The sequence below is a fragment of the Nyctereutes procyonoides genome, unplaced genomic scaffold, assembly GCF_905146905.1.
Source record: "Nyctereutes procyonoides isolate TBG_1078 unplaced genomic scaffold, NYPRO_anot_genome, whole genome shotgun sequence".
NCBI lineage: Eukaryota > Metazoa > Chordata > Mammalia > Carnivora > Canidae > Nyctereutes > Nyctereutes procyonoides.
The window spans coordinates 72,772,597-72,796,626 of record NW_026575142.1 but is presented as its reverse complement, the minus strand read 5'-3'; the positions used below and the strand labels follow the sequence as shown (position 1 = coordinate 72,796,626).

At 37.0% G+C, this 24,030-nt stretch overlaps 1 pseudogene; it reads right to left on the bottom strand.

The window, feature by feature from the left end:
• LOC129498485 (inositol 1,4,5-triphosphate receptor associated 2-like) overlaps window positions 1–12,304 on the bottom strand; it is a 68,401-nt pseudogene extending 56,097 nt beyond the window's left edge.
• Window positions 12,305–24,030: the final 11,726 nt, after the last annotated feature.

The window sequence follows — 24,030 nt, the reverse complement described above, 5'->3', positions numbered from 1 at the left end:
TAGTGAACAATAAGCTGCTAATGTTACTGTTGCTCCTCTAGGATTGCGTATTGTATTTCTCTGTGTGTTTTTCAACCTTTGTCTTTGTCTTTGGTTTACATCTGTGGTTTGTTTCTTGTTTAATATTTTGCTTTTTTTTTTTTTAAATCCTGCCTGGAGTTTGTAAAATCTTTCAATTGATTTCTTATTTTTCACTGGTTTTGGGAAATTCTTGGTCAGTATTCCTTTCAATAATTTCTGCCTCATTTTCTCTTTTTTTCTTTTTCTGGGATTCCCATTACAATTATGACAAATAGTTTTCATCATTTTCTATAGTTTTCATTTTTTTCTCCCTGTTTCAATATGGCTAATTTATTTGACCTATCCGCCAGTTTGCAAATTCTCTCCATCTGTTTCTAATCTATTTTTAAATCACTCCGTTGAATACTTAATTTCAATTATTTTTCCAGTATTGAATTTCCATATGAACCTCCTTTGTTTTTTCCTCTTTTTTAATGAATATTTCTCATTTCTTCTTTTAATTTCCTGAATATATTAATCACTGAGTTTCCCTCACCTTGCCTGATTCCTCCATTGTCAGGATCTCCCATGGATCCATTTCAATTTTGCTGCTCCCCCATCCTTCCCTCTTTTCCAAATATCTTACTCTTATATATCTGAATATATTTTTATTGAAGGACAGACGTTTTTACAAGATATATTTCAGAGATGTCTTGAAGGTCCGTATGCCTTTTTTCTCCTGAGAGGGTTTGTTTGGCTCTGCTAGACAGCTTGGCAGGGGCACGCCACCTTATTCCATTCGAGAAATGAGATCATGAGAAGCTGGGTTTCGGTCCTTACCGGGTCTATTTTCAGTTTTCCTGTGCCCCAGAGTGCACGCTCCCAGGAGACCCAGGAATGTGTACTGGATCTCCTCTCTAGTGAGACTGACCCCCCATTTCCCCTCATTTTGCCGAAAGCTCTGCTCAGCCTCAGACTGTGCGCCTTGGCTTTAGGAGTCAGCAGCCCCACACTGAGGAAGAGACCACTGCCACGCCCCGGGCGCACCTCTTCCATTTATTTAATCTTCCTGACCCTGGCTCTGCAATGTCTCACTGTATTAATAATTCTCCAATGTTTTCCAATTGATTATTACATTTGGTCCCATTTTCCCAGTTACACTTGCCCTGTGGTTTGACTGAAACAACCTAATCTCTCCCACGGAAGGCAGAACATCTATATCTTTAAAGCCTTTTGCTTTGTTTTGTTTTCTCAACAGAATATCCCAGGTTCACCTTCTACTTTGTGAGCTCTAGCTGTGGACGTCCCCATTTCTTGACATTTCCACATAGTTCCTTTCAGGGAGGATTAGCATCTTGAAATCAAGACCTTAGTGCAGGTGCGTTTGTTTCTGAGGAGGCCACTACCTCCAGGGCGCTTTGGGCCACAGAGCTGGGAAACACAGTTAGAAACCATGGATTCGCCTTCATACTTCGGATTCAAATTCATTATCTGGAGTTATTTTTATAACTTCTTTTATCTTTTTATCTTTTTCCTTTTACATGGAAAATTTTTTTTCCTGGTTACCAGTATATTTATTTGAACGCTTCCTTTCTCTATATCCATAAATAGTGTCACATTACCGGTGTATTATCATTGAAAATAAAATATGACTTTGGATTTTTAAAGGGTCTCTACAATTTCTTTTTGTGGTCTGCAGGTAACATCCTGTTAAGGATGGACATGTAGAGAGAGCACTGTACCCGAAAGTCATCCGGTGTCATACTTCTTTTCTGTGTAGTTGTTATCAATTTGATGTGTGGTTAGATTTATTTGTTTCTCTTTGTGATTGATTTCAGGGTTTGCTATTCTTTTTGCTTTTTATATTTTTATAATATGTAAAATATTTTCTTAAGTCAAAACTAAGTTAGCTTGAAGTTTACTTAAATATTGATTCCGTCCCTATTTGCCCCACCTCATTTCCATATTCATACGTAGGTAATAAATATTGTTCCTTTCTAGTTTTTCTTTCCTGTGTTTTTAGAAAAACGAGGCAAATATGCATATAGATAGATAAATACTTATTTCACCTTTATTCTTACACAAAATTTATGTGCTTTATAAAACTCAGTATACGAGGAGCACCAGGGTGGCTCAGTCATTTAAGCGTTCGACTCTTGATTTCAGCTCAGGTCATCATCTCAGGGTTGTGAGATCCAGACCCGTGTGCCTCGAGCTCCCATGGAACCTGTTTAAGATTCTCTCTCTCCCTCTTCCCCACCTCAAAAAACATAAACAAATTAAAAAAGCCTCAGAGTATACTAAATTTTGTGTAAGAATAAATCAGTGTGTCTTGCTTTTTTCCCCCACTCAACTTTTCCTGTAAATCAGTTCATCTTAGTGCCGAGAAATTTTTCTTGCTCTTTTTTCATGATTCTATGGCATAGACCTGTTATTGCACCACTGTTTATTCAATATACCCTTTGGTAATATGCTTTATTAATTAGAATCAAATACAATTTTCTTATTATAAATGGGACCTTATGCATAGGTTGCTCAGTCTTTGTGGATTTCCATTGACCATTGATGTATAAGAAGTCCTGTTTCTCTATAACTTCACCAACAAAATGAGTTTTCAAACTCTTGGATTTCTGCCATTCTGATAGTTAACTAATGATATCTCTATGTAATTTTGAGTTTCTGTGATTTTGAGTGGTGTTAACCCTTTAAGGACCACGGGCATTTTTGTTTTATTTTCTGTGAACACTTTATTAATGCCTTTCAACTTTAAGTACTTAAAATTATATATATATTTAAAGATTTTATTATTTGATGTGGAGAGAGAGAAAGGGAGCATGAACAGGGGGAAAAGCAGAGGGAGAGAGAAAGGGAGAAGCAGAGTCTCTGGGGAGCAGGAACCCGATGTGGGGCTCCATCCCAGGCCCTGGGATCATGACCTGAGCGGAAGGTAGACGCTTAACCGCAGAGCCACCAGGAGCCCTTATCTTTTATTTTTTAAAACTAAGACATACAGAAGAGTCATGAAAATAGTGCAGAATGTTTCCATCTACTTTTTGCTTACTTTCCTACATATTAGCGTTTCACATTACCATGGTATGTTTAATGAGACTAAGAATTTAACCTTGGTACAATACTATTCACTAAAATAGAGACTTAACTCAGATTTTGCCAGTTTTCCCCACTCATAGTATTATTTTTTTGTTTCAAGATCGAACCCAAAATGCCACCTTGCATTTAACTGTCATGTCTTCTTAATCTCTCTTCCAACCTGTAACTGTTTCTGAATTTGTCCTTTTTCATGACCTTGACACATTTGAAGAGTACTAGTTAAGTGCTTTGTAGGATGCCTCTTGACCTGGGTTTTTCTGATACTATGTCGTGATTAGACTGCGTTATAAATTTTTGGAAAAATACCGCAGAGCTGAAATTCCTTCCCATTTCATCATATCAACGTGACTTGTAACTGGTGGTGTTAACCTTGGTCACTTGGCGAAGGCAGTTTCTCTCAGGTCTGTCTGCTATAAATTACTCCCCTCCCTACCACATGTGAACACCGAGGAGCAGAGTTCAGCCCACATCCAAGGGAAGGAGGATCACATTCTACCTTTTGAAGGGAAACTGTAAAACAGTCAGCGGATATATATGTTAAAACCACCACAGTAATTAAAAATATTTTTATAGAGATTACTTTGCAGATATGAAAATATCCTGTTTCTCCTTACAGTTTTGCTCAATGATTTTAGCATTTGCCTGTAGCAATTATCACATGGTGTCCCAATGCTGATTTTCTATTTCCCCCACTTCATCTACATTTATTATGTGGAATTCTTCTATAAGGAAAATTTGTCTATTAAATTCCATTTAGCTATTTATTCAATCGTTTCTGTATATTAGTGTGGACTCATTTGTTTTAATCCATGCTTTAATCCATCATTATTGTTATTTATTGCATTGCTCAGATTGTTTCAGGTTGTCGGGAGTTCTTTCGGATTTGTGCACTCGTGCGTGTGTGTGTGTGTATTTTACTATCTTACTTTCTAGGACTACAAAATACTTCAGGCTCATCTTATATTTTACCTGTCATGTTCTATAGACACATAGAAATTTTAAAAACTTTTTATTCGATGCTCCAACACATAGAAATTTTAAAAACATTTTAAAGTTTTAAAAAGTTTTTTTTATGCTACAAAAGATTTGCAAAGATAATAGAGAATTCCTCTATAGCCTGCATGCAGCTTTTCCTAATGTTAACATTTTATATAACAATAATGCAATTATCAAAGTGAAACAGGTATTTCTTCCATCTTTCCTTATCTTTCATGAACATGACACTTTTGAAATGTACTAAGGAAGTATTTTGTAGAATTAGCCTCAATCTGGGTTTATTTGATACACTTTGTGCTTAGACTGAGGCTATATATTTTAGGAAAAAAACGCCACAGGAGTGACAAGACACATTTAAAAAAAAAAATTCTTTGAGCCTCAGTTTCCTTATCTGTAAAATGAAATAATACATATACCTTCCTCAAAGGTCTGATGCGATAATGAAAGGGGCAATAAAATAACATGTTCAGTGTAAGACTTGATGCATATAAAGGTTTTGACTAATGTTAAGTATATAATCATCATTATTATAATTGTACTGACAATTTTTTTAATTAAAATTTTTTCTCCAACTGCTTCTTTTTAGCTTTTTTAAAAAAGATTTTATTTATTTATTCATGAGAGATACACAGAGAGAAAGAGAGGCAGAGACACAGGCAGAGGGAGAAGCAGGCTCCATGCAGGGATCCCGATGTGGGACTCGATGCCGAGTCTCCAGGATCACACCCCAGACCGAAGGCAGACGCTAAACCGCTGCCCTCTTTTTAGCTTCTGAAAGAGCAAGTGAAAATCCATAACCTGAAATGCACAAATTTTAGAATGAAATTTTTAAATATCCCAATAATTACCACATTATAGAGTGAAAATATATGCAATCAGTTTCTAAGTTTGTTGTTAGAAAAATCAACCTTTTGATGCAGATGAAAGATATGAAACCATTCTTCATGGCTTTTGTATATTTAAATTCTGCATAATTTGTGTTTTAAATTTGATACCTCATAATATATTTTCACTAAATTGTAATCTTTAGTATTGTTTAATATCCTAATTTAAGTATTTCTTTTTTTTTAATTAAAAAACATTCAGGGTGAACATCTTTTTTTTAATTTCAGTATAGTTAATATATAACATTATATTAGTTTTGAGGATACAATAGAGTGATTCAACAAGTCTACACATTATTCAGTGCTCATCACAATATGTGACTCACAGTCCTCTTCATCTACTTAACCCCCATCCCACCCACCTCCCCTCTGATAAACCACCAGTTTGTTCTCTATATTTAAGAGTCTATTGTTTGTTTATCTCTCTCTTTTTTTGTTCCTTTTTTTGTTTCTTAAATTCCACACCTGAGTTAAATCATATGGTATTTGTCTTTCTCTTACTAATTTATTTCATTTAGTGTTATACCCTCTAGATCAATCCATTTTGTTGCAAATAGTAAGATTTCATCTTTTTAGGGCTGAGTAATATTTCTTTGTATACATAAACACCTCTTCTTTATCCACTCATCCATCAATGGGCACTTGGTTTGCTTCCATACTTTGGCTATTATAAATAATGCTACAATAAACACAGGGGTGCATATACTTTTTGAATTAGTGTTTTTGTATTATTTTGGATAAATATCCAGTAGTGGAACTACTGGATCATATGGTAATTCTATATTTAATTTTTTGAAGAATCTTCATACCTTTTCCCATAGTGGCTGTAGCAATGTGCATTCCTATCATCAGTGCATGAGGGTTCCTTTTCCTCCCTCACCAACACTTGTCAGAATGGCCGAAATCAACAACACAGAAGCATCAAGTGTGAGGTGATATTACACTGCAGTTTTGATTTGCATTTCCCTGATGGTAAGTGATGTTGAACATCTTTCCATGTGTCTGCTAGCCATCTGGATGCCTTCTTTGAAGGAATGTCTGTTCAGGTGTTTTGCCCATTTCATTTTTATTGGATTATTATTATTAGTATTATCATTATTATTGCTGTTGAGTTGTGCAAGTACTTTATATTACGCTGGTAATTATTATTATCACTATTGTCCTAATTTCACCATCATTATTTCAACTAATATATATTGAACATTTTTCTGTGCTCATCTCATTCCTTATTCTCCTCAAAGCCATCCTACACATATCTAACAGAGTGATCCATAAGAAACTAAGCATATATTTATCTGATCAAATTATTCCATTCTTTAAAATCTTCCTACTATATAAGTGACTATTCATCACCTAGAGGATCAAGTTGAAACTTCTTTTTTTTTTTTTTTCAAGTTGAAACTTCTTAATGTGACATCAAAATCATTTATATCTTGGATCCTGCCTACTTCTTCAGGTTTATTTCCAACTAATGCTTTGAAAAAATTTTTGCAGGTTCTTACAGTGAGGATGGCCTTCTCTCTGTTTCTTAACTCTTGTGAACTCCCTGCCTATTTTCTCACAACATTCCACATTTCCCCAGCACAGTTACACTCATCACTCAGGACTCAGTTCTTATTTAATCTCTTCCCAAAGTTCTTCTTTCACTTTCATAACTTGTGTTGAAAACCTGTTCCCTATATTTCCATAATGGAAATTTACTCATTTATAGATTCAACAGATATTTATTACATACTTTGTTCTAGGTTGGGTATTAGCAAGAAACCATGATAGGGGCAACTCTATAAGAAATAGGATTGCAGGTGTCCAGCAAGAAAGCTATGGCAAGAATTATGACCAGCCACTTACATTCTGGATTGTTCTACAATCAGATTGCTGGTGGAGGTAGACAAAAACCAACCAACCAAAAATAAAAATAAAAATAAAAATAAATAAAAAAAATAAAAAATAAAAACAAAAACAAACCAACCAACCACACACACACACACACACACACACACAAAAGAAACTCAATTTCTTTTGATTAAGTTGAAGTTTTTAAAAGAAAGCCCATATTAGAAGTTTCTGAATACCAAAATTCAGAAACTTAATATTTATTTGAGGGGAGTCAGAAACTTAAGCAGTAAACTTTCTTTTGAAAAAATTATTCCCATAGGATTAAAGGAATGGAAGTTCCAAATTTAGGCAGAGCATTAACTGTAGCCTTTCCTGTAAAAAAGCTATTTTTAGAACTCAAAGATCATATTCAGAAGGAATATGATTAAAGTTAGATTGTGAAATTGTTACCTATTAATTCAATCTTCAAATTTTTTCTTATGCTTTTTATAAGTCAAAATAAATTATTTACCTGCTAAAAGTTCTCTTTTTGTCCTGTGGAAGCACAATATTCTCATATTTCCCAACAATATCTGATTATTTTCAAGGGACCAAGTTCACTTAGATGGGAGCCAGTGTTGTTAAGAATGATAACAAGAGCTTGAAGCCTCTATGGATATCTGTAGTGTCCTCAAGTGCAATTATAATTTAATAAATTATTATAGAAATGGTGTTTGACACGTATAGATTGAGTAGCAATGATACATTGACAGTATTTGCTGCTTTTTGTTAAATTCCTATGTGCCAGTGACTATGCTGGGTACTTTACAAATATGATCTAATTTACTTCTTACAATAGCCCTTCAGATTAACTATTAATATGTCCTTGTTGAGAAGAGCCTCAAAGATATTGTCACTTGACTATGGTTGGCTGGTTAACCATGGATCTGGGACTTAAGTCCACATATTCAGGATTTGCAATTCTGTGCTTTTCCCCTATAGGAATCTGTTGTCAGAAAAGTGGTGGGATGAGGACAAAGGTGTGGGTGAAATAAGATATTAGAGCAGGGAGTCCCTCACTTGGTCAAGCATCACAGTGATTAGAAGCAGCTTTCCCAGGATCTCCTGAGATGCCCAGTTGTATTCTAGAGGCTCCCGGGTGATTTAGACTCATCCTTTCTATGGAACAGGGTTAAGCAATTCCTGAAATGAAATATTAACAAAACATTTGGATTCTATTGGATAGAAAGACAAGGACACTTGTCCTTGGAGGGGACAAACACATAGCCACAGGGCGAAGAATTGCCTGGGAATTCTATAGAAAGAAATCACATTTAAGGCTGGGAAAATAGGTTATGATTTATTAATATGATATCCTAATTTAATTTCTCAGAAGTTACTTTGAATGACTTTTGGCTATTTTAAAACATGCACCTCGGAGAATTATAATTTACTACCACTGAAGCTATTCAATAGAATGTGCTACAGGCTGTTGGAGGTAATTTCTAAATAGGACTTTCAAAAATTGAGTGATGATGACTTTGTGCAGTTTCTCAAAGGAAGAGGGTAGGGCTAACTTGTATGGATCTGACACAGGTCTCAAAGGAGATCTTCCTTTAAAAAAAAAGATTTGAATGGTTCTTTATTTCAATAAGTTTTAGCAAACAATATATATCTTATATATCTCTTCCTCAAAAAGCTTATGAAAATATCAGAGACAGAAAAAAAAAAAAAAACCCACAGGCAGGCTTTTTCCCCATTGTAGTTTAATTGGGGAAGTAATCTCAAGGGAAATGATGTAAAATATCCCACAGCAATTCTGAGAACCTCTGGTTCCACACTATAATTTCCCAACTGAAAGTTACTTATTTATGAAATTCAGTTACTGAAACTTTAAAAATGATGATACGCATATTAGAATGTGCTGTAGTCACACTGGTGATGGCTTGTGTCGAAGTCTGAGAAATTTCTGCGAAATATGTTCTAGGGACATCCAGGAGTCCCTGTCCTGCATGGGAATGGCATCCAGGGACATTTGGGGGAAACTGGCTCATCAAAGCTACAAAAAGTATAATTAATACAACAGAAAGCCAGAGTAGCCTTTCTGATGGAAGTCCTGTTGTCCAGGAAGCTACTATGTCATAACTCAAAGAGACATCCCATTTTGATGGGTTACTTCTCTTTTCAGAAAGACTTGGCTTGGCGTTCTTGTCCTTCATACTGTTTCTTCTCCAGATAGTTCTTACTCTCCTTTAGTGTTTAATGTACATTTTTCTTCTTCAGCATCTGCCTGGGAATAGGAGCTCATAAATCCCTGTAATGAGGGATGGTGTTTACTTTGCTGTGACCCCAAAATACACCAACTGCATCATCACCCCGGCCACCATTCCTGCATTTCCAATATTTCTGGGTAAAGAAGCAACGAACACTCTTTGAAGAGAAAATGGCTTGGTGTTTAGAAAAGTTGAACTATTTAAAAACTTGGTAGTCATCTTCATCTACAAGAAAGTTAAAGACCTTTCATTTTGTAGAAGAACCTGTTTTGGCTCTTCTGGTTCAGTATGTTTTTTAAACATGCATTCTCTTCAGATTTTGTTCCTGCTGAGTCATCGTTTCAGCTGCTTGACTAACCTGGCTTTCTTGATTAATAGCTTCCGAGAGCTAAGCCCTCCTGGCTGCTCACGCCATGGACTGGCTTTGGAACATTATATTCTTCTTCAGCTATTTAATGATCTCCTGGGCCTGGCGGTCGTCTTCACAGAATGATGTTAAAGACTCTAATAATAGCTTTACACAGTTAGATATGCCTTTCTTCAAATTTTCTTCTGCCGAGTCACAGGACCTTTCTTCAAAATTCACTATTTTCCTCAAGGTAAACCAGTTGCATTTAAATCCTACCAATAATCTGAGAAGTTCAGCCTTTACCTCCTCCTTATTAAAAGTGTTGTCATTGGGCTTTTCCTATTCTTAAAACATGTTTCAAATAGTCACATAATTTCACATCAAAAGTGAATTATTAGGGCTTAATTTACAATTTAAAATGTATCCCCATGCTATAAAATAACAAGATTGAATAGTCATTTAAATGGAAATAACAGAAATTTGGCATTATAATTAAGGGATAGTAAACATGTTTAAGAGGATGGGATTTTATTCTCCATATATCAAAAGGTTTATAAGGCATGATTTGTAGGACCGATATAAGGATGTTTCTTATTTTGAGATGGAATCTGCTCTTTCTGGCTTCTACACATTGCTCTCTATTCAACTTCCTAAGACCTTACAAACTAGATAATCTTTGCCACATTCCAGCCATTAGAAGTCTAGTGACAAAAATGTTCATCCCTCTTTAGATCAATTATCTCTATTCCTCTAATTGGTCTTCGCATAGCATTATTTCAGGTCACCTCAGCATCCCAGATGTGCTCCCTTGCAACAATTCTAGTTGCTTTGTGTTCCTCTCAAGTGTGTGTATCCACAAGCATTTTTGAAATTCAACAATGTAAATACTTCTCATCATATGGTGTCATGGTGATGGAGTAGAAGGATTCCTCATTACTATATAGAGGATGATTTTTTATTTCTCCATTGATAATCTCTCTTCCCTTATTGGACTCTTAGCTCTTTGGGGTAAGGGAATAGATCTGTCTTGGTCATCATTCTATTTTCCATGCTTAGCACAGTGCCCATCTGATGCAGTGTTCTGTAAGTATCCATTAATTGAATGAATGGATGGATGGATGGATGGATGTATGTTAAGGTCTATAGCATCATTTTTATTTTAATTCAATAATAAACTATTTACCTATAGTTTCAGTAGGGCTCTGATATAAACTGGTTTATGATAGTATCTCATAACTATTTCCTTCAAGAGCTATAAACTCTGTCTAGCATGACTTTTTACAAGGGAGAAACACTATATATCAAGAGGATGCATCATAGAGGGTAAGGTGACTCTGTGATTCTGACCTATGGAGTTTCCAAATTATTGATGCCTATTTTTCCTTGTGAATTCTTTTATTGATATCACATTTTGGAAGGAGGTGAAGTATTAGGGAACTATTGATCTGAAATAGGCTTGATAATAACATTCCCTCACTCAACATTTTAATCAAAATTATGGATCGAGAGATTTATGAGAGGCTCATCAATATGCAAATAGCATGGATCTGGAAAATACTGTGAATCCTCTGTAATCTTTTTTTTTTTTTAACTCTCTAATCTTGATCCAAATTGATCTCAGTAGATTGGAATTGTGATGCGGTTTTCTTCTTTTTCACAAAAAGGCACACAAAAGATATAAGAATAAGCCATAAACGACACACCCTGACTTAGAAACAAGAGTTTGTGGTAGACCAGAAGCCACGAGGCAAGTAAAAGGAGCGCAGATAGGATGCGGCATTAGGCAGCTTGGTCTTCAGCAGTGAGCTCTGCAGTCTACTGCAGAAAGTATCACAGGATCTCTCTGGGAGAACCTTATTCCATAAAGCAGCACAGGATCAAACAACTGAAAGAGATATGTAAAAGTCTACCGAGGTTTTGCTAATGCTCAGAGGAGAAGAAATGCTATGTTAGGCTGCATTAATAGAATAGGGAGGTGATAGTTCAGTTTTCTAATATTTGGGGTTTTATATTCCTTACTAGGTGTCATTATTATAAAAGCAAGATTGAAAACCAATATGCCACAAAGACTAGAAGAGACGGAGAGGATATTTTGGATTTTATCAGTCAAAGGACTAAAGAAATTAGTACAATGGTTCTTAACTTGGCATGTGCTGCAGAGTCTTAATTGTTGTTGTTGTTTTTTAATACATCTACAGATAACCCTATTTCTAAAGATTCTTATTCCTTAGATCTGGAATAAAGAGAGGATACACATTTTTTTCCCAAAGTTTTACAGGTGGTTCAAATGCATAACTCTAGTTAAGAATCATCAAATTAGAAATAGATGAAAGAAAAAAGGTAGGTGGGATGTTACCATCTACAATTGCAAAGATGGCAGTTTTACTCTCTGAATCCTGGGAAACCGGTGGATGAATTTCCACCTGGGGTCTTTTGCTCTATCCAAAAATGACAGCTAAGCAGTTGTGGCTGAGGGCACTGCTCTGTAGGTCACTGTCAGCAGAGCGGACTGGCTGCGATGCTGAGGTGGATATTGTTGGACAGAATGACTGCGCTGCTTTTCCTCTATGTTCTACAGCCAGAGGCTGAGAAGGCATTTTCTTATCCCCTTTCTCTTTCTCCTTCAACACTCATTTGTACCAGGGGAGCCAGGCCCTGGGGGTGGGATGGATCTGGACTGGCAATGGGGCTTGGATGGGTCTGACCTCAGAGTGCATGTGTTTCAAGATATGAAACCCAGGGACTCCTTAAGTTTAGTGACTCTCTTTCTCTCCCTCCCTCCACTCCTCTTCTCTCATTATTACCTCAGCATCAGTTTTCCAAACAGGCTTTACTCATTCCAAAAAGTTGCGACTCTTCTGTCCCGCCATCTTGGCCATCGTGCTTGAAAAGTAAGATGATAATCTGCTTTGGAAAACTCTGCCAGACTTCTTATTTAGGTAGGTAAAGTTAGTCACCCATGTGCATAACTTCTTCACTCTTCCCTCTGTGTTCACTATGCTTTACTCTCCTGATTTGGTAATTCATGCTTGAGTAGAAGATTTTTCTAGTTGTGTTTGTGGTTATCTGGCTTTATAAAAGAAGGAAGGTGAAGTCTCAGCTGCATTGATAATTTCTTCTCAAATTTTCTCCCCTTGGAAAAAGGAAGGCACAGGTCATGTCAAATTTAGTTTAGAATCTGAGCATATCTTGGCTTATAAAACATACCATACTTATACTCCAGCATGTGAGACCCGCCCAGAGAAGGTTTTGTTTGCTTGAATATTGTCAAGGGTTGTCTTTCTAGGTAAGCTACCTCAGTCGAGATTGTAACGTAACAACCCTGAGAGGAAGGGACTGCTTGCCTCAGGTCTGCTTCTCGCCAGAGAAATGGCGGGTTAGAGGAAGTTTGGAGGTGGAATGGACTCTTCACATTTTGTGTCTTTGGAGGAGGCTCTGAGACCACAGTATAACCTGCCACTTCCTCTAAAAAGACAAGACATATCTGAAAATAAAGGCTCAGGGCAGTCAACTAGCTGCCGAAAGAATCTTTCGCATCCCTTCTGTCAACAGACCTTCCATCCTAAGGAAGAAGAAATGCCTGGCCACCCACTCTGGGACCAGAGAGATGAGAATAGGGAAGCAGATATGAGGCTACTTTATCTTTTCCATGGTTTTCTGCAGCAAATAAATAATCCTCCTTCCTTACCACTCCCTACTTTATTTTAGAATATAAAGAATTGCTTATAACCCATTACTCAGTTCCTCGTGCTATAAACTAGCCTCCTATACTTTCCTTTAAGAAAGGTGCCAATAGCAGTTCTTCCCATCTCAGGATGAATTTAAGACACAATGGGTACCTCTCTCACACATGTTTATACATTAAACCTCTTATTTTTTAGAAAAACAAACCTTAGTCTTTTATTAAAGAAGTTTCAGACATGGGGGACTCAGGTGGGGTTAGTGGGAACGTGGGGTACACTTTCGAGACTATGGTTGTTTAAGGGTCTCTACATTCATATCAAAAGGTAGAAGCAATACCAAGCCCTAAGGATGGCACACAGCAGACTCCTACATCAAAATCTCTGTCGCTCCTGCGCTTTTCCCAGTTAATACTCCTGATACACACAGCAGTTTCCCCTTAAAAGCACATCAATGACTTTGGTCATCTACCACTAGCTCCATTTCTCTATTGGAAATCTCACCCTGACAAATCTATCTTATCGTTTTCAAACGATTGGCAGAGACCTTTCAAGTCAGTGAAGTTAGAGTTCATAGTGATTTGGGGTTTGGGTCTTAAGGTCAGAGGAACCTAGACTTGAATCCTAACCCCTTCACTGGTTAGAACACCCAAGACAAGTTACTTAACGTCCCTGATTCCCAGATTCTTTACCTATAAAAGGGAGATAATGATGCTCCATCCACGGGAAGAGGCACTGATTGCCTGCCTTAGAGTAAGCAGCAGGTAGGTGATGGCTAATGTTTTGATGGTCACCTTACTTAGGGGCAGCCCGGGTGGCTCAGTGGTTTAGCGTCGCCTTCGGCCCAGGGCGTGACCCTGGAGTCCCGGGATCGAGTCCCGCGTCGGGCTCCCTGCATGGAGCCTGCTTCTCCCTCTGCCTGTGTCTCTGCCTCTCTCTCTCTCTGTCTCTATGAGTAAATAAATAAATAAACCGATGGCCGGCTTGCTCCATCTCTTCTCATTAGTAAAGCCAAGGTACTTAAAGCCATAGTAATAATGAGTATAACAGTTATTGATAATAATTATATTCTCACTTTACATTTACTAGAGTGCAAAATTTATGGGCACCATCTGGCACATAATAAACATCCTTACCCTTATATTTCATAGCAAATCTGAAAATTAAGGCTGAATATTCTAAATATAATTCACACTCACCCCCACGGCCACACCAGAAAGAAATTCCCTAGTGTTTTTGCATTTCAGTCTTTTTTCTTGTTTAAACTTTTTTTTTTTCCTCCAGAAGGAATGTCATAAAAAAAAAATCTGACTGTGACATAGAAGTAGAAAAGGTAATTTTAGGGGATGATTTAAGCTGGAAACACATTTGTTTATAGCACTCACATTATCCCAGGGCATCCTGGACAGAACGAGGGCTGCCTCAGGCTACCAGCTTCTCGGGTATTCATTAATCCCGAAGAAAGCTTCAGGTCGAGGCCATTACCACTTAATTACAGTTTGTGATTACTGGCACATTCTTTACTGACCTTATTCCATGTGCTGGCCTGTTTGTTCACTAGAGAATCCGTGCAGCTGGAAATTTTGGCTGACTTGAAAGTATAAATGGGGATTTGGGGGGCTTGAATTGAAACCATTCTTGCTGAAATGTCAACACATTTTTCTCCCATCTAGAGATGGCTAATCACGGTGCTTGCTTTGATGTACTTTTTCCATAAGCTGTGCTTTTGAGGTGCGCCTGAACTTATCAAAATGCTATTTGAAAGCAGAGCTTCGAGCAGAAGTGCTTGTCTATCATTATTTACTCTTTGTGGGCATAACAGGAGAGGTTTCTTAGGGATACTTCAGCGTATTAGAGCTCGTAGTCCAGGGACCATCCAATTTCTTCCTATGTAGGAACTGGAAGGAATTTTAATTCCATGAGTCCTCTAAAAATGTTGTTCTAAAATCATAGGGAAGGGAGACAGACCATGAGAGACTCCTAACTCTGGGAAACGAACTAGAGGTGGTGGAAGGGGAGGAGGGCGGGGGGTGGGGGGTGACTGGGTGATGGGCACTGAGGGGGTCACTGGATGGGATGAGCACTGGGTGTTACTCTATATGCTGGCAAACTGAACACCAATAAAAAATAAATTTATAAAAAAAGTAAGGAAGTAAATAAATAAACAAATAAAATAAAATAAAATAAAATAAAATCATAGGGAAGGAGGCCTAATCTAGTAGCAAATAGTACTTGGCTAGGAACTGGAAAACCTGGCTGGCTTCTATGCTTAATTGTAACTGATTTTTGGGCAAAATAGTTTTACTTATTCACATATTGTTCATGTCATAAATAATTAGTGAGTGTTTCCTATGTGCCATACACTAGGGAAGGTATTGTGGATATTGAAGTCTGTGGGGCATGGAGTAGTGTTTTCTCTTTGTAGCTATAATATCTTCCACAGTGTATGATAATATGTAAACAAATGAGTGTAGCTGGGCTTCAATAAAATTGTATTTATCAAGGATAAAATTCGATTTTCATATAATTTTTTTTGTATGTCATGAAATACCATTTACTTTTGAGTTAAGACTATTTAAAAATGTAAAAACTATTCTTAGGTCATAGACCTAAGACCTAAGTCAGAAGTATGGATTTGGCCTACAGGCTATAGTTTACCAACCACTGATTTATAACAAACACAACCCACAAAGCCATGATCACCGTCGGCAGTAGATTTTCTGGGTTTTCTGGAAGCATGAGGAGCTCTTGGGTGTCTGAGTCTTTCCCAAGGAGGAGTTATATGATAGGACCAAAAGGATGAGAAGCGATGAGTCAGTTGGGACCAAAGAGAAGAGCATGTTGCAAAGTCCCCGAGGTAGAAGAATACATGTAGTGAATGAATGACTGAAATACGGAATATAGGAAATAAATACAGAATATAAAAAATAGTGATAAACGTACAGTCGGCTTAAGTGAGCAGGGGCCATATTGTGAATAGCTTTCCATGGCATTTAAAGGGTTGGAGCAACAGGAAGCCTTTGGAAGGTTTTCAGTAAGGTTTTCAGTACAAGATTAAATTTGAGGCTTAAACTGTCTCTGTGGATACACACGGAGGATGGAACAGACACGGCTGTACCTTAATATGACTTTATTTACAAAAATAAGTGGCCGAGCAGATTTGTCTGTAGACTCTCTTTTGCTAAGCCCTGCTGTAGAGTCAGACAACCTGATTGAAATCTTGTCCCACAACCAACTATTTTTGTTTCGCAATTTACTAAGTAAAAAACAGTAAAAAAATTTTTACTGTTATGTTCTGTTCAGCTCTTCTCCTTTAAGAAGTTCATCAGAAATTGATAGATATAAACGAAGGATGGACAAACTTTCATTTTCTATGTTGAGAGAAAGCAGCAACTGAGATGTTGAGACGACAGCTACTGTATTTCATGGCATCAGATGTTACTACCACCCCTTCCCAGGGATTTGTCCTTAATTTGTCCAACCGCTGGTTCTCCGTGACCTTTCCTGCCCTTCTGAATCCTGATTTCTAGCTGATGCTATTGAGGTTCCTCCATGACACTGGTTGTATTTTCTTGAGTTATAAGACACTCAGCCAACCCACTTACAACCCAGGCTCAGTTTTCTAATCTCAGTGACTTCAAATACAAGTAGAGAATGGCAATGACTGTCTGCCAGATTATTTAATTGTAAAGGCTTCTTACTAATCTTGATACAGAAATAACAATTTATCTAGTGGTGGCATCCCCAAGACAAGCTATAATACATGCATTTATAAGAAACGAAATGACAAAGAATAATAGGTACAGTGAGGGCGCTGGTAAAGGTAAATACGGGCAAACTCTATAGAAGTAAACACTTCTTTTCACCAAATATCGACAGAAATATCCAAGGTTGAAAGTTTTGGCTATAGAGACAGAGCTTAGAAATGTGAAAAGTCATGAATTACGGCATGTTTGACATTCTAAAAAAAATCTCTGTGATTGTATTTCTTTCATTTTTGTTTTTTCTTGAAATTAGAGTTTTATTTTTAAATTAATTGCCATATAATGTATTTTTTGTTTCAGAGGTAGAGATCAGTGATTCATCAATCCTGTATAGCGCCCAGTGCTCATTACGTCACGTGCCCTCCTTAATGTCCACCACCCAGCTACCCCGTCCCCCCATCCCCGTCCCCTCCAGCGGCCCTCAGTTTGTTTCCTGTGATTAAGAGTCTCTAATGGTTTGTCTCCCTCTCTGATTTCATCTTGTTTATTTTTTCCTCTCTTCCCCCTGATCACCTGTTTTGTTTTCCTAAATTCCACATATGAAGGAGATAAGTCAGAGAAAAACAATTATCATATGATCTCACTCATATGTGGAATATATTTGTCTAAAAAGAGAAAGAACCCAAGGGATCTTTTCAAAGATACATCAGTATGTTTAATGTGTATTGGAAAGACCCCAGTTAAAGGTCAATATGACCAGTGTTCTAGTCTAATATCTGCAATTAAGCAGTGGCTATTTGACTTTGAACAGATGTTATGATGTCCTATGAAACGAGAAAAAAGAGAGTATCGCTATTTTTTACTCCCATATCTGCTCCCTACTTTTGCCACCTTATCACCCCAGAGGAAATCTAGACTTAATTAAGGCAGTTTTCCAACCTTAGTCAGTGTGTATGCTCACAATATTATATCAGCACAACCATAAAAACAATAATTACTCTTAAATTAATCACTCAAAAATTTTACAATAAATCGTCTATGAAAAGATGTCTATAGGTGAAAATTCTTCCAAAATTGATCTGTAGATTTGAATCCCAATCAAAATTCTAGCAGTTAAGTTCTGCTTCTGAAAGCTGCAAAGAAATGTTGTTCCCATCCTAAAAATGACAGAAAGCCAGATGATTTACGAAATTATCACTTATCTCAAAGCTATCAGGGTGCTGAGACAACCGAGAAAACTGAATTCTATAAAGAGACAGATCCCTTGGCAGGAGGAGGGCAGACACAAACCTCAACCTTGGCCAAAGCACAGAAAAGCTATGTAGCTACCATAGAAGCATGTAAGATAAAAACTCAATTAATACTGTAAATGCTTCTTAAAGGCCAAGAGTGGGCAAGGATTTCAGTTTAGAAAAACAGAAAGCCCCAGAAACAGGAGATTTTGGCCTCAGTCACAGACTCTTCCCCACGGTCCTTAAGGCCTCACACAGAGGGTGTGTGCAGGGCAAGAGAGCCTTCCCCACTCAGACCCACGACGGGATGGGCGTACAGGGAGTGACTGGATGCCAGTGGCTGATAGGCAAGAATAGGACTCACTTCACCAGCTCCTTCTGTCTGAAACAAAAGTCTTAAGCCACAAAGAGGGTCAGTCCATCAAGAAGATGTAATAATCTTAAGAGTTTATGTACCCAGTTGCATTATTAGAGTTGGTAGGTGGACCTCTCAAAATAAAAACAGAAAAATCTACAAAGATAGTCAAAGATGTTAATACACCTCTGTTAATAATTAACAGAAAAAAATAGAAAATCAGAAAAAAATCTATAGTAAGTATCCAAAATCTGTAGTAAGACCATAGAAAACCTGAGAAGCACCATCCAGGAACCTAATGGACACTTAGGGAACAACCCACATAGTAACATCACAGAACACAATCCTCGCACGTGCATGCAAAACATTTGCTGGGATAGAACGAGTTCCTGGCTATGAAACAAAGTATGATAAATCTCCATAATGAGCTAATGCTAGAAATAAATAACAAAAAAAAAATACAAAAAAATGCTAGAAATAAATAACAAAAATACAAATTCTCATACATTTGAAAATCAAACCATATATTTTGAAATAACTTTTGTATCAAAGGGGAAATCCTAAACGTCATTTGAAAATAGCTTCATTTTAATGATAAAACACAGCATTGAACTTTATGGTATACAGCTAACACAGTGTTTACAGAGAAATCTATAGCAACAAATATTTAGAAAAGAAATATTAGAAAAGAAGAAAGATTTGAACTGAAAAATGTAAGGTTTCACCTTAATAGCAGAACAAAAGCAAAATAAATCCAAAGCAAGCAAAAGGAAAGATGTAATAAACTTATGAGTTGAAGCAAAAGTAATTCAAAACAAGAAAATAGAGAAAAATCAATGAAACCAAATGTTGCTTCTTTGAAAAGGCCAAACTGATAAACTTCTAAATACAGATGACAAATATCAGGAAGGAAAGGACGTCAGTTTAGATCATACTGACCTTGAGGATATTAAAAAGGAAACATTAACACATTTATTTCAATCATTGGAAATGTAGATACAACGGACAAATTTCTAGAAGGTCACAGTCTATCAAAGCTAATTCAAAAATTAGATAACTTAAATGGTTTTATATGTAAGATAACCGGTGCAGAAAGTAAACTCTAAGTGAGATGGCTCCTGATAAATTCTACCAAATGTTTATATGCGACAAAACATTCCCCAGATAATTGAAGAAGGAGGGATATTTCCAAATTTATGAGGCCAGTGCTACCCAAAGACATTACAAGAAAACTGCAATATTCAATACTCCTCATGAGCCTAGATGCAAAAAAAAAAAAAAAAACCAAAAAAACCAAAAATGTTGAAAATAAATATCATATTTTGTGAGCAGAAAATATCTTCAGAAGGTATTTTGGTGGCTGGAGCAAATTTCCACCCTCTAACAGCTCAAAACTCCTAGGTCAGACTTCAACTAATTCTATTTGCTAATTTTGTCTCTAATCATATTTCCCCAGATTGCAGATACGTTGTAAATACTATGACACCAGAGATCGTATCTTCTGCTTAAGTTTTTCCCACTAGCATAGCAATTAGGTATTTAATTAATATTTGTTTAGCAGTTTGATAGACGCAGAGGTAGAAATCAATTGGATCTGTCCACAGATGAACTGGTTGTGCCCTGAGATTTTGACACTGGTCTCAGTCTGACAGTTACCTTGGGCGGATTCTCTCCCTCAATACACACTTTTAATTTTCCATCCCCAAAATGGGTAGAAATAAAAGGTAGCAGAATAAACTTCACAAAGTAAATAAACCCATATGACCAGCCCCCACATCACAAGCGGACACCACCCATACCCCAAAGGTCCTCTTCTGTACCCTTACAACTGCTAGACCTCTAAGAGTGACCACTTTCCTGGCTTTTAGCACCTTTGGCTAATTTCACCTGTTTTGGGAAGTTTTGCCAATAAAATTGTACCATACGCACTCTCTTGCTCTCCATCAGATTAATCCACGTTGTTCGTGTGTGCATTCTCACTGTCGAATAGCATTCCTTACGTCAATACGACTATTTACTTACACCTGGTGGACTGTTGATAGGTAGTTGGGTTGCTTCCAATCCTGAGATATTGTGAACAGAGTCATGACCGACCCACTTGTTTTTGAGCTTGAATCTACCAGAGTATATTTTGGATTGATCGATACTGTTATCTATCAGCTACCGATCAATCGAGAAATGTCAGCGAAGAAGTATTTTATGTAGAGTGGACTTGCAAGCATTCCTCTCCTTGGTGCTGACACATCTTTGGGTAAGTGGGCATCGGGAGGCCTGGAGAGGAAGATCTCTTGATAATTAAAGGAAATCTGACTCTCATTTGCTTTTGGGAATCGAGCCCTTAGAAGCATTGGAAAACCAGAGCGCAGCTGACCGTCCTCCCAACACGAGAGAAGCGAAGTAGAAACAGTGAAGGGCCTTTAAACACGTTAGTGATGATTTTTCTCATGCCTGACTAGCGTTGTTGCCAACTCAAGTAATGTAACTAAAGCATGGCTTTGGGACTTTTCTCGGAAAACCACGAGAAAGGAACTGAAAAATTGTTTGGCAATTCACACCCAGAAAATTGTGATTTGTTCTGAAATGAAGTCCTGACCTAGATCACCAGCCCGACTCCTGTTTCTGTGCCAAGGGTGGAATTTGAACCGATGATGTCATAGCTCCCCCGGCGAAGGCAAACTCATAGGGGCAAGGCCCAGGGCTGAGGCCTGCAGGTAACGACACCAACCATCTCGGTCCTTCTTACTGCCCGACACTCTGATTGGCATTTTGACTTTCTAATTAGGCTTCAGCAGTGTTTGTGCACACAATTATTATTTTTTTAATCTAACTAATTGCCTTAACACAAAGCTGAAACATTAGTAATATTTTAATAATAGTTAAGTCTTCCCGGGGAATGCATTTGGATTTTTTTTTTTGAGCTGAAAAATTTCCTGAAGTTGATCTGAAATAGTGTTTGTTTGTATGTATGTTTTTATTTTTTTTGTATGTATGTTTTTAAAGAAAATTTGTATCTAAGCATCATTCAGATCTGGTACAAATAATGTAACACACTTAAATAATAAGAGTTAAGGATTTAAGAGATGTTTTCTCTAATTCTAATTAAAAAATAACATGTATTTACTTTTTCTGATTATAAAGATAATACTTTTCCGTGCAAAAGTTTAAAGAGACCATTCTTTTTTTTTTTTTAAGATTTTATTTATTTATTCATGAGAGACACAGAGAGAGAGAGAGGCAGAGACACAGGCAGAGGGAGGAGCAGGCTCCATGCAGGGAGCCCAACGTGGGACTCGATCCTGGGTCTCCAGGATCATGCCCTGGGCCGAAGGCAGGTGCTTAACCCCTGAGCCACCCAGGTGTCCCAAAAGAGACCATTCTTTATCATTTACGCAGAGAAGGGTTAGCACAAAACCTTATATTTTTATAGGATATAGACACACACACACACATACATGTTTAAATTGGATTTATATTATGTATTTTATAAAGACTTTCATTTAACTATATGTTAAGAGAAACTTTCCTTGTCATTACATTTTGTATAAAATGTGATCTTAACAGGTATGGAATGTAGAAAATGTATATGCTAAAATATTACTGATGAACATATAAGTTAGTTGAAACTTTTCACCATGTTCTAAGAACCTCTTGTATATGAATCTTTTTATTAGAGTAATTTCTTACACAAAAGAAATACAAGGGAAAAATTCACAACTTTCAGGCTCTTGAATCATGGTATCAAACTACTTTTCAGAATGGCAGTGAGTACATGAAAGCATTGATTTCACTGACAATTGCGCATTTAATTATCTTTCCCAACTTCACAGTTAAAAATAAAAAGGTATTTCTGTGTTCTTTTAGCAGTATTTACCATTTGGCAATACCAGAAATTTAGATAACTGTTAAAAGTGTTCATTGGCCATTTGTGTAAACTTCTCTCTAGTGAATTGTCACTGTACATACCTACAGTTATGTTGGGAGGTTTTGCCATTAACGAGACCCCTTCTTTTTTTTTTAAGATTGATTGATTGATTGATGATAGACACAGAGACAGAGAGAGACGCAGAGACATGGGCCGAGGGAGAAGCAGGCTCCATGCAGGGAGCCCGACATGGGACTCGATCCCGGGACCCCAGGATCGCGCCATGGGCCAAAGGCAGGCACCAAAAAGCTGAGCCACCCGGGGATCCCCAACGAGGCCCGTTCTAATAGAAGGGCTTCTAGCCACTTGTCTGCCATATATGTTTCTCTTTGTAATTTGCCTATTAATTTTTCTGATGTAATACAGTTTTCACTACTTGCATAATCAAGCTTATCATAGAAATACATAGAAAGCTATCATTTTTCTTGGTTGTTTCCCCTTTTGATTCTGCTACAGTTTCTTTTCCTATAGCTTCTTCTTTTGCTTAAAAGTGCCTCTTATTAACTCCAAAATCAAATAGGTGATGATCTACATTTTCTTTTACTTTTTTAGTGTTTCATTTTTTTTATATTTAATTCTTCCATCCATCCGGAATATGTTATGTATGGGGTGTGATAATTATCTAACTTAACTTTTTTCCAAATATACAATATCATATGTCAAATTTTTACATATTCTAGATCATTAAAAGGTGTTCTTTCTGTTTGTGGTCTGTCTTCTCCATATGCTGTTTCACTTACTGTTTGAGGAAACATTTTTTTTATTATTTTATTTATTTATTTATTTATTATTTATTGGATACATTTAGATAGCTGGCGAGGCCGATTCTCTTTTTACCATTCTTTTTTCAAAATGTCTTGAATATTTTCACCTGTTTTTTTTTTCCTCCATGTTAATTCAAAGATAATTTTTTAAGCTACAGAAATAATCTCACACAACTTTTCAAAAGTCTGAGTAAGCTTAAAAAATACAAAAACAAAATAAAAGTATGAGTATTCTATATGGAAAGGTCTTCAAGGAATATTGACAGGTTAAACAACAACAATAACAACAACAACAACAACAAAACAAGATAAGTAGCTATGTATAGAAAACTACTTTTGGTGTTTAAAAAAATGAATAAAAATTGCATTTGTTTGAATATGCAAAGGTTTTCTCTGGAAGGACACATAAACCATTCTTAGTTTCAGGGTTGAAAACAAGGACAGGTGGGAAATTTATTTTTCAGTAAATATTCTTTTGGATTTCCATGTTTTATATTATGTATTATTACTTGTTGAATAAAACAAATTTGAAAACATCGGTGATCAAACAACAGCCCTGTAGACAGTTTTTAAATTATTCTGAGCTTTACACGTTGGGAGAATCAAAGCTGCAAGGGTAAAGCACCTGCCCCAAATCATGTGCTCAGTGAATGGTGTAGCCGGGACCCCCTCAGGGCGCCCTAGAATGTTCCCAAGGGGCAGGGCAAAGAGAGGACCCACAAGCAAACCTGGTCCAGGAAGCACGCTTTTTACTGCCTCCTGGTTTTTGCTGGAGTCATCTTGAATTCAAATTTTTAGCTTGAATATCATTCAGTGTCTGAATGCAGCTGTACGGTGAGGACATGATTGAGGAGAGGAGCTAGACTGAAGGGGCAGGAGGGCTGCGGAGACCAACGTAGGAAGGTCAGTGGCTGAGCCCCACGGGGACGTGACCCAAGTGGTGTTTGG